The sequence below is a fragment of the Filicampus tigris genome, chromosome 12 (assembly GCF_054856515.1).
Source record: "Filicampus tigris isolate MCC_2025a chromosome 12, RoL_Ftig_1.0, whole genome shotgun sequence".
In the NCBI taxonomy this organism is placed as follows: Eukaryota; Metazoa; Chordata; class Actinopteri; order Syngnathiformes; family Syngnathidae; genus Filicampus; species Filicampus tigris.
In genome coordinates, this window is record NC_141228.1 from 14,198,069 (window position 1) to 14,210,079 (window position 12,011).

Consider the following 12,011-nt stretch of genomic DNA (forward strand, 5'->3'; position numbering starts at 1 on the left):
TTCTTCCTTTCGCTATAAGGACGGAAGTCGATTCGAACGTCTACGCGCTATTACTGGTATCACGGCAGAAGCCCCAAAACAAACCAAAAAAAAAAGTATTGTTTAAACAAAATTATATTCACGACTTCATCGCTATTAATCTTTCACACAGCCACTGGAAAAAGAAATGTAATTCAGCCCAACTTGCAGGCCAGCGAGAGCTCAGGATTTCACGACACTACGCGCTGGCGCGCATGGGAAATGTAGTTGACTTTTGTTTTAAAGCAACATATGACACAGTGTTGCTTCAAAAACTAAAACCAGCACTAAAACTAATAAAGACTAAAATGAAGCGTTTCTGAAAACATTTAAAACAAAAACAAACAAAAAAAGGAAAACACATGCTCTAACAAACTAACTTGAAAAAAAATAACAGTCAAAACAAAATAAAAGCGAACTATATAAAAACAAAATCTTATACCCCGTTCCTGTCTTATTTGCTATGTGCTGAATCCCTTCCTCATGGGGTGTAGCACTACCTTCCCAGTCCACATAGTAGAGATAGAACCAGACTCTTATGCAACGTTATAGCAGTCACCATTTTATGCTGCTATTGTTCTGTGTTGTTGTTTTTGTGTGTTTATTTTTTGCTCCGTAGTTCTGCTCTGTTGGTCGCCTCTCAAGTCTCATTGTGTTTGACTACATTCCCAATAAATATCCACCACAATATAGACAACCACAGAGGGAGTACGTCAAAATGCCCTGTTGCACCGAAAAACTGAAAAGGCATACAGGTCGGACAAACAGTACGCACAAAGTACACACACACACATGCACTGGATTCTTTCGGGTGGGGGTGGGCTTTGCCGCTGGCTAGCAGACGCTAAGCAGGAGACAAAATGTCTTATTAGGAAGTCAATGAGAACCAGATCCTCTATGAACTTGTCCTTCATAAAGCATGCTGGCAGGAAAGGCTGCGGGTCTGCTAGCGGAGGTGAGATCTTCATGTGAGGGGAAAAGGGAAGGATGGCGGGTCGGAAGGGGGAGTGGTGGTCGGGGGACACTTGTGGGACAAAGTGCTCGTCCCCTCAAAAAGGAGGAAGAGGCGGATATTGATCTGGCCCACGTCTGTGATGTGACCACATTTATTTAGACGCTCTGTGTTGTCATTTTCTTTTAAGTTCAACTCCCGTGTTGGGAGTTGTAAGGTTTGCGGGGGCGGAGATGAATGCTCCTCGTTAGGCCTGTGGCAAGGACTTTTTAGAGCCAATAAAAATCACTTGAACGGACCTGTGATTGATCTTGTGTCAGCGTACGTCGGATGCTCGCTGCCAGGCTGGCTCTACTCCTGTGTCGGCACATGCAAGACGCGTTCCTCCAGCAGGTGGCGATGCCTCTAGGCAAAAGGTAAACACAGGAGGAAGGCATTTCACTTGGAGACACGTTGAGAAATTACACTTAGACACTTGATTAGGTACACTTGCGCAATGTCTGCAGACCATTTGAGGAGAATGACCTCTGGACAAAAAATGCCATCTATTAGTCAAACCGCTTTCCATCAAATAGACCCTTGACCCATTTACTGCCTCACCCCAATATGGTGGCCTCCACTCCAACAGATCCCATCATTTAGTTAAAACGCTTGAAAAAAAGAATGCCTCCCCTCAAATAGACCCTTGAATAGTTTACTGTTTCCCTCCAAGCCCAAACAAGTCGCCTCCGCTGTAGTAGATGCCATCCCTCACTGAAGTCAGTTAAGGATGCCTCCTTGTTTTTACCCGCAGGAAAAACATGTTACAAATGACTCTCAGTCAACCAATCAATGGACAACTCAAATACACAAGCAAATGTGCTACCAAGTAGATTTACTACATCCTCAAATAGTGGCCACCGCTCCAATAGATGAATAAAAAATAATAAAAATAAACCATTTCAACAAAAAAATACCTTCCCTCAAATAGACCCACGATCTTTTATATGTTCTGCTCCAACAGGGAGTTGTCCTCTGCCAAGGTGGAATAAATTCTAAAATTATTTGAATTCAAATGCACTCCAGTCCTGTATGACCTCTAAGAGTGCCCTCTGCTAGTAGACACCATGCTTCAGTTAAATCACTTAAATGAATGCCTCCCCTCAAGTACAGACTTCAGAAAATCATAAATGCAATTGTAACACACATTGTATTTCAATAAATGTCGTTCTCTATCCATCTATCCATCTATCTATCTATCTATATGCCTTCTAGAGCTGTTTTCCTGCGCCTTGCACAATCTTTGCAAAGTACAATGAAACTAACAAATGTGAAAATGGCGCTCCACCAATCTTTTTTTCCTTCACTTTTGTTCGCAGTTCAGCCTTGGCGGAGGTGTGCAGTCCTCTGAGTGCTATTCTACTTTCTCCATGTAATTCATGTATTCTGTTGTAGTCATCTATACTGAAGATCCTCCGAAGCTCTCCGGTGGGAATACATCCGAGTTTGCGGCCGTCACCAGAAGTCCCTGTGGCGGGAAGCGTGGGACGTCGCCGTGGAGTTTCCTGGCCGACGTTTGCGGGATTCCCTCTGTTTAACCCCACTCGTTTCCTGTCCCGGCAAGGAAGAGTGACGCGCGCGCCAGCGACTCCCCTGGCAGGATACACAAGCCTGTCGTGCTTTATGACTCAGGCAGCAACCTTCGGCCAAACCCTCATCACAAAACTCTCGCCGTCCAACAGGGTCCAAGGGGAAATTTAAATGCTCCAGGAAGAAAAGAAAAAAAAATACTCCATGCTGATCCAGAAATCATTCAGCTTCACAATCATCTTGCCACACTTTTACAGAAGTCTCCACACACAAAAAAAATAAAAACAGGGTAAACAAAATCTTCTAATTGTAGAAATCACTGGAGCGTCACTAGGACTAAAGACATTCTACTAATTTAAACTGATTTAAACTTGATTTTGCGGATGAATCTGTTCCAGAAAGTCTGACAAAAACCTAAAATCCAAAGCAATATTTCCCATAGAAAATAACGTGAATCCCATCTATCGGTTCCAGACTCCGACAAACAAATCTAAATGACTAATGAATTGGATAACTTGACTTTTACCTTTGTGAAAGACGCTTGATGGCGAGGAGGGGGAGAAAGGGGAGCCATTATTCGAGCTCTTTCTTGAATTCGGTGGTGTTTAGCATCTTTATGAATCGACGGCAAGGCAAATTCCGCAATGCAAGCTTTTACTAACAATTAAGGCAATAACAAACCTCCAGGTCTGCTCAGCAACACTTAGTTAAGTTGGGGCAACATCGGTGAAACATCCTGTCAAAAATCAGGCCTTTAAAATAAAAGCACTCCTTTTATTTGCTCACCGTTTCACCGCACTTTATTTATCTTTGTGGTGGTGTATTTAACAGTCAGACACTCAAACTATTTTGTGCTTGTTATTGAGTGTGACTGTCAACTAAGCCACTATTGAGAAGAAAGTGGAGTGAAACTGTGTTGTTGAATTGGAAGCTTTTATTTTGAAGGTCTGACTTTTGACTTTATGTGTTATGCAGATGTTGCCTGAGTGTTGCAGAGCAGACCGCGAGGGTTATTGCTCCGAGTTGTTCATGCAAAGCTCGCATTTCGGAATACGTCTTTCCGTCTGTTGAACATTATTAAAACAGGGCCGAAATTTAGATGGGAAAAACCTGTTTTCAAAAGTGAATCGTACAAAAACTACGGCATACAAAAAGTGAAGTTCCGCTGTTTTACATTAATTTGCTCAAAAGGTACTCACGGAATTTGACTTGGAAATTGCGTGAATGTGCATCTACTAAAATGACGACATGTGTTTGTGTAAAAATAAGAGTATTTGATTGTAAACTCAGCAAACCTGTAAGACCGTCAGAGTGTATGCACGGCGACTGAGTGATGACTGACTGTTGTTGCCACGCTGCTTCCTTCCTCCCTGCTTGTTTTCATCGCGGGCCCCTCAGACCGAGACGGGGGCCCAAGTGGTAAGCCTGGACTACATCAAAAACACAACAGACACTACAGCCGGAAGACAGGCAGGAACTGGTGAGGCTGGTTGCTGTCTGTTATCAGGAACCCGACCTAGAATGAGCACAGACGGGGCGAGTGCTCGCCAGGTGGGGAGGGGAACATAAAACTAACATCCAGTCTGCTTTTGTCTGTGAAGCGAAGATCCTCCACCTGGGGTTTTTTGTGTCTGATTACTTAATGGGTCTCTCTCTGTGTAGCGTCATTATCCCAATTTGTCTGAAATCCTTTCCCTTGTTATGCAGCATCACGTGGAGGAAAATATGCTTTTTGGTTCTTTGTGAGTGCAGCCACATTGATATGTTGTCAGTGTATGAAATTCACTGGAGCAAAGACATCCGCCAAGGCCAAAACAGATGCAACGCAGTTAATTAGAATAGCATGGAAAATGAAATTCGTTTTAGTTATTTTACATACACAGTGAAATATTCTAGGATTTTATCTGTTTATCTGTCATTTTGGTTATAATAGCTAGCAAAACCCCCAAATACACCAATTACAGAAACAGTTAACTTGATTTTTAAGATATGCTGTAAATTAGGTAGGAATTGATCTTCTGAAAGGTGTTTTCCTATGTATTCCATGAATATATCTATATCTGCAAGCCTTGGGCCTGCACTTACCAAAATGTAATGGTAAGTAGGGATGTAACGATTCGCTCAAGCCCTGATTCGTTTTTTTAGATTTTCACTTACTGATTTTCGATTGGATTCTATTTTTTAAAAAATCGCTACCATGCTTGTCTCTGTGCGCATCCACAAACGCAATATGCAATGATGTTTGGTGCAAGCACATAATTTGATCCACACATTCAAAATTTGCTACGCATCTGGAATGGACAAAAATGGAATGACATCATTTTTAGACAAATTTAATGAAATTAATTGGTTTATCGGTCAATCGATTAATCGGTTTGAATCGATTTTTAATCCATTTTCGATTCATCGTTACATCCCTAATGGTAAGTGGTTCAGTAGTTTTGTGTTTTCCTCCTATGCTGCTTTACCAGTGCACAGCAATAGCTCACCTTGGTTTGGGGTCGTCGGTTTTTTCCCAATTCACTATGGTAGACCTGGAAACTGCAAAAATGCGGCACACCGAATGCATCAGTTGTAATTAAGCGCGCTCACAAACAACAACGGAGGAAGGAAAATGATGGGGTCCTTTACCATATTTCTCTGCATGGTAAGGAGACCAATTACCTAAGATTGATAGGAGACTGGCGGCAGCGCTGCAGCAAAGTCGAGACTGTGGACTATAAATACAGCAGCGCTAACAGCACAGCACTAGCGCTAACAGCACAGCACTAGCAAGACATAGCATTTGTGAGGCTTGTGTTTTCAAATACATTTGATAAAAGACAGCTCAGCAGTGGTTTTCGTATGTTATTATTGGCTTACACATTCAGAAACCTGGTTGACGAGGTGCTTGAAAAAGTATCTGCCTGCATTTACAAAAACCCTCCAAAAAAAATGGAAACACGCCAACAGCCAGTGAGCGAAGAGGGAGCGAAAACACGGCATTATAAAATTCCAGAATGTCTTCTTTAAACATTTTCTCAACATTTCAGCATGAAATACTAACATGTCATCACTGAACAAGACCAGACGGGTCTTAACGGAAATAAGCTGGAGTGGGGCTGGAGGTGGCAAGCCCAGACTGGACCGGATCAGAGCCACTGTCAACCGTCCATCAGTCTGGACAGCAAGTCGCAGTCTGTCTGGGGTGTATCGATCTCTCCGATTGATCCAAGGCTTTGTCCATCTGCCTGACGTGCGCCCTTATTGCCGCAGAGCACACGCGAGCTAAGGAGGCGGCAGGACGGGGAAGATAAACAGATAAGGAGTCCGATAATTATACTGCAGGAAGTGGGTGGGAGGGGGACCTAGTGAATCTCGCCAGTCTGGTCTGGACAGCTGGTGTTGATAACTAATCTGCCCATTTGCCGGCCGCTTTTTTGTCAAACATGAAACCCGGCAACATGATATAGCGCAAATTAATAAATGAACAATTTCTTACTCAAATGGGCTCCCCCTTTCTCCATTGGGACCCCTTTTCACACAGCGAAACAATAGACACTGAGAAGGGGCCCTCAGGAGCACTCGGTCCCTCAAGTGCTACACGGATCATCAGACGGCTGAGAACCACTTGATCGAATAATGAGACGGAGAGATGATACGTGGCCCTTCAAGAGGTACACAGTGTCGGACCCGGGGGGGTGGCCTTTTTCCTCCTTGGGGTAAAACGAGGTAGCCTTGTTCAACCAGGTGTGTGGTAGACGCGTGGAGAACAGTCTGTTCTGTGTCAGGGGTGCAATGGCCTGGGGTCGGGGTAGGTCTGCTTGCGGTGTTTCTGAACACGCCACTTATCTCTTTGAAAAGTTTGGTAATTGATGGCTGTGATCGATGCAATTGATGACGAAAGGTGAAGGGAATGCCGCGCTGGTGTGGTGGGTGCGGAGTGATGCGGTGGAGTAGTTGAGTAGCGGGTGTTGGACTGTCTGCGGGCTTGGCTGAGGTAAAGTGGCAGGTGGGGCAGCGAGTCGGAGCGAGCGCGCAGTAAAGAGCGAGGAGGAGTGGAGCAGGCATGCGAGGTATGTGATGATTATCAGAAAACAGAGGGCCCGTCTGTTCTACGCCCTGCATGCCCCGGGTTGGGCTCGCTTTGACGGGGAGCGGTGCGAGTGTTGGGGCGGGTTCGGGTTGTGTCGTTGCAAACTGCGCTTGGCGGCTGAGCAGGTGTGCAGGGCGAAGGAACATGAGGGGGATGGGTGGGATGACAGCCGGGGAAACTGACACTCGGGAAATGAAAAGAAAGCAAAGCGATACAGAGAGCGGACAAAGAGACTCTCAAGGCCACTTTGTAAATGTTTGTGCTTCTGTTGTAAGTTACAGAGGTTGTTGAAATTAAAAAAAAAAAAAACGTGCAAACATCTTTTTCGTACTTTCCCAAGCAGAGGATTTCGGCACCAAAAGGGTGGAGCTCTACCTAGTCCATTAACAGTAGGGATGGGAATCAAAAACTGGTTCTTTCTGAAAACTGGTTCCTAGTTCTTCAATTGCGGGGAGTTGTTTTGTTTGCTTGCCTGATCATCAGGGATGGACTGGCCGGTGCGCATAATGGGCAGATGCCCGGTGGGCCGACATCCACGGGGGCCGAAGCGGTGCAATTAATATATTCCTAATGAGTTTTTGCAATTAATTATTTTTTAATTATTGTTTTCCTCACGAGACCGGCCCATTTAGTTATTTACAACATAGACAGAAAATTGAACCAATCAACATCAGAGGCAGAGCTAAACGGTAGTCGGGAGTGGCACTGGCCAAGGGGCACATGTAAATGCTAACTCGAATATAATGTGTTTTCAGAAAGACATTTTATTCTTACAGTCAATCCAAACAAATTAATTGCCTTCACGCCATAGCAAGCAATCAAAATGCCACGGACAATTTCTTGCACCAATCCAGCTTTGCTGACGCTTCAGCTAATCGATTTTCCTTTGTAAATTGAACCAATCAACATCATTTTGCTCACGTCAAGGAGAGAATGACGGATGGGTGAGGAGGAGAGCAACATTCTAAGTGTTGAGGGGGCGAGGTGACATTCACCTGTCTTGGATGTGCTTCAGGGGAGAACCCCCCCCCCCCCCCCCAACAGCCCCCCACCCACCCAACTTTCTCTGGAGCTTGCAGTTTCTAAAAAGTGGGTTTCTATAATTGTATGGAAGTAAATTGGCGAAATTGGTCAAAAATATGCTTTTTTTATATACCGGTTCTTTTTGTCTGAATTAGTTTTGGATCAATATGCAAAATGAGCACGGTTAGTTCCCAAATGTCAGTGGCCAAAGTGTCATGTGTTGTGAAACTGTTGGTCTTTGTTTAATGTGTCATGGTCATCTTTTTCAATCCATCAGCAGGTTAACCAAGCATTGTCAAAGGCAGAAAACACTTTCACATTTTGAAGGCTCCGTCATTTAAAACCTTACGTTCCCATTTTTTGATGAATACACCTTTGTTATCCTTTGTGGTCACCCACCCTGCTGTGTCAGTGCTAAGTCGTGAAAAAATATTTCAACAGCGCAGAGAAAGAGCATTTGACTCAATTTATGAAGCCCAGAATTCAAAGAAAACGTGGTGAATAAGCTTTCAGCTGTTATGCTGAACACAAATGGAATAATTTCCCAACAGACGGGAAGTCAACCTGAAGTGTAAAAAGTGTGTTTTCGTAATTTTAGCAAGCTTTTTATTTCTTTACTCTGCTTCTAAATGTCTTAAATTCTTTTGTCTGTAAATGCTTTTAAATGTTGTATTTTTAATACAATATTTAATGTGAAGCACACCGAGTCACCTTGTTTATGAAATGCAATAAAGATGCCTGACTTTGTCTTGTCTTGAACTTGGTGGGAACTGAAAATCTTAAAATTTGTCAGAAAATGGCGCCAAGTTTCCTCATAATGGAAGGGTTAGGGCGTGAACATGTGACGCATTCAAGAAATCTCCCAAAGGCTCGATCGACCTATTTAATGAGTTGACGTGAGTTTTGGAGGTGCCTCTGAAAGTCTCACCTTCGTCATGCACTGCGTCTTCTGGTGGCTTCAGCTTGGGAATTGAGACACAGCTACCAAGCCAGATCAGGTACCGTTCCAAAACCAGTGGTGGGCGGGCAGGTAAGAAGCACTGCCGTACTTTTGCAAGCCAATACACGAAGACAATTCCATGTTGTTTATTTAAAACGACCAATCAACTTTGCCTTAAGAATGCCCGCGCTAGCTTAATACTAACACATAATTTCAAACGCCATTGACAGGCTAACACTTTCCATCGGATAGTTGTGGCATCACCCTTTACGTAACGGATATTTGAACACAAACGGTGCAGCAACACATGGCAACACACAGTATTGTAACACAGCTATGCTGTATATTCTTTCTCCTCTGCCAAAAAAAGAGAAATTATACAGCATCTTACTGAGTCACGGTAGTTGTGAAACTATTCTCCTGTTTGTGTCTGCATGACTGTATTATACTGTCCTCGGTGGCAAGGTGGGCACACCTGAAGGAGCAGCACAATCAACTCAATTGCAGCATTAAATGGTGATAACGCAACTTCCGATAGCACAAACTGTTTAAGTATTTACATTTCTTTTAAATATGTTTTTACACTATGTTTTTATAAAGTACAATATTATAGAGTGCTATATTGCTTATTAGAAAATAAAACCATTTAAAGTGTTTTCTTGTGTTTTTGGGGAAGGCTCAATTTTCCATTCATGTCAAAGGGGAAAGATGACTTGCAATATTTGTTTTTGAGTTGCGAGTGTCATCAGCATACCAATTAAACTTGTATTTCAAGGTGCCATTGTATTCATGTGTAGTTGTCAACAGACTGCTGATAGCTGGAATAGCTTTTTTTTTCATTATCATGTACTGTATGACCTTTTTACGATATACAATGCTACTGACTAATCTTGCTGCTGTCTGTAGGCATTTATTTGTTTATTCATGGCCATATGTTATTCATGTTTGTATTTCACATCTGCATATACAGTATTTATTATTCATGTGCAGTTGCCACATATGCCTCTGCTCTTATTACCTAATGAAAATATGTACATAGATAGTTGGGGATTTTTGGATTGGTGTGTGCTGCTACGATCCACTTTGGTGTTGTAAAACCGGAGTTTCCTCATTGCGGGCTAATAAAGGCTTATTCTGTTCTATTCTGTGCCGTCGAAGTAACAGGCCGGCCGATTGTTTTGAGACATAATGAGCACGTTGTTAACTGAACACGTCTCTGAGTGTAATCAAACCAGAGCATTATGACATTTGTAAAGGCAAACGTTTAGCGATAGCTCTTGTATTGGATCTCATTGGTTGTACCTGATATTGAAGCCCATGAGCGTTGCTAAGCAAAGGAAACACACACACACATGCACGTGTACACAGAGCAGTCCGCTTCTGGTGCAGAGTGTGGTAGATGAGGCACTTTTCTCTCCAGAGGAAGTGATGGTTTTACTGTTTGTGTTGAGAGACGTCCAAAGCGTGCTTTCATTTGGAGAGGCCTGTCATTACAAAACGCGGCTCACGCGAGCCGCCCCGGCAGCTCTTTTTTTTTTTTTTTTTAACAGCGCCGCCGAGACGCTTCAAGGGGATTATGAACTTAGCACGAAAAAAAAAATAAAAAAATAGTCAACCACTCCCCTTTGCAAATAAAGTGACACACGGTTGGTATGTTGGCTCCCAGCTGCACATGTGCATGCAGCTCATCTCTGCCTGCTTGCTATAATGAATACCTTACGCCGGAATGCCTGAACCAACTGTGGCTGGGGCCTTTTAATGCTCTTATTGTTCTATGCGCCATTGAAATATGGATCAATATTTGGAGACAACATGACCAGCAGCACCACATGAAAATAAATAGATAAGGCATTAATCCAAACTGTCGTTCTCAAACTGAGGTCCCCGGAGGTGTGGCTTGCGGGTTTGCAAAATAATGTGCAACAAAGTATCATGTTTGCCATTTTATACAGCGCATACCTACATATGTGGATCGACGCAAACATAAAACATACTAAAGCAATTACCCCTCCCTACCTTAGCTTTGGGCCAATTAAAAGCCCTAATGAATAAAATGCCGCATTAAATAAAGTCGTTTTTTTCCAGAACAAAAGGTGTATTATTACAAGGATAATGTCAAATTATTTCGGAGAACAAAAGGCATATTTTCTCCAGAATATAATCCCATTTTTTAGAGAATAAATGTGTCTTTTCCAAAATAAAAGGCATAATATTACGAATTAAGTTATTTTTTTTATTATTATTGACCTGTTAAAATGTGACTTTCCTCCCTCATTATAGTTTATTTTTAACTTTAATGTCATAAATGTCATGTTGTGTTTGATTGGTATTAGGAGTGTGAGGATATAATCAGAAAAATTCTCCCCTTTTGAACCCCAAAACTTTGCGAACCCCTAAAGCAAAGTAACACGTGTTAGAATGTGCGTTTGTGTGCGTGAGTTTGTGTGTGTGCGCTCTCCCTGCGCTCCAAGGTGTTTCCCGACGACGACAATCTTGCGCCACCCCTGTCATGAGGACGTTGATGAATTGGCTCTAAGGCGAGCCACAATTAAGATTGGATCAGGATAAAGGTACAAGTTAAATGATTTTCATGAGCGCCACCAAAACATTCCTCCTAGCGAGTGGCCCTGCCTTCTGAACACGGGAGGAGTCGGCTTCCTTAAATTGTTTGTGCTTTTAATTAATGATCCTGACATGTTTGTGCGTGTGTGAGTGTATGTGTGTGTTAGTGTGTTACTGCGAGGTAAACAGGACAGATGAGCTGGGAGGCTCATTAAAATGTGAAGAACAGACACAAGATCCCTTCTTTTTTTTTCTTCTTGGATTTGGAAAAACTTCAACTTTTGGAACAACCGCTTTCAAAAGCAGCTCAATGACGGTTTTTTACAAAGTGTCTCATTCAACTCACAACAGGTTCTGCTTTTTATTCTTGCTCGGTCCCACGTTGAAGTTATTTTAGTATGTAATCGATTAACTGAGCAGTTTTACGACCTCCCTCGGGGGCCACCAGGCGACTTCAAGGCGCGTGCAGAAGCTTGAGAAGAATAAAGAAACACTATCTATTTTTAAATCGACAAAATCCTGTGGGAAATGTGTTCTAATCCGATGAAACTATCATAGAACACTTCTGACCAAAAATACCCAAAAGTACAGTATGTTTGATGCGCATACAACACTGATCATCACCAAAAGATGGTGCTTTGGGGCTGTTTTTCTTCAGATGGAACTGGAACCTTCACCAAAATGGAAGGAATAATGAACAGTTCCAAAAAGCGAGTCAATGTTAGCACAAATCTTCAGATAGAAAACAAAAAAATAATAATAATGTCACATAAAGCTTTCTAGAACAGCTGAATCATATTTGGGGTTGAGCACAATTTAGTTACTCGAGTTATTTTTTTTCCAACTGTTTTCTAAGTTTCATGAATAGGAAA

General features: G+C 42.6%; 1 long non-coding RNA gene across 2 annotated transcripts in view; it reads right to left on the bottom strand.

The window, feature by feature from the left end:
- The window catches only part of LOC147138622 (uncharacterized), a 79,675-nt gene extending 76,439 nt beyond the window's left edge, over positions 1-3,236 (bottom strand). For both annotated transcript variants that reach the window (XR_015089045.1, XR_015089044.1), the window contains exons 1-2: positions 3,066-3,236; positions 1,270-1,375 (exon numbers count right to left, since the gene is read on the bottom strand). This is a non-coding gene — a long non-coding RNA (uncharacterized LOC147138622). The remainder of the gene's footprint in view (positions 1-1,269; positions 1,376-3,065) is intronic.
- Positions 3,237-12,011: the final 8,775 nt, after the last annotated feature.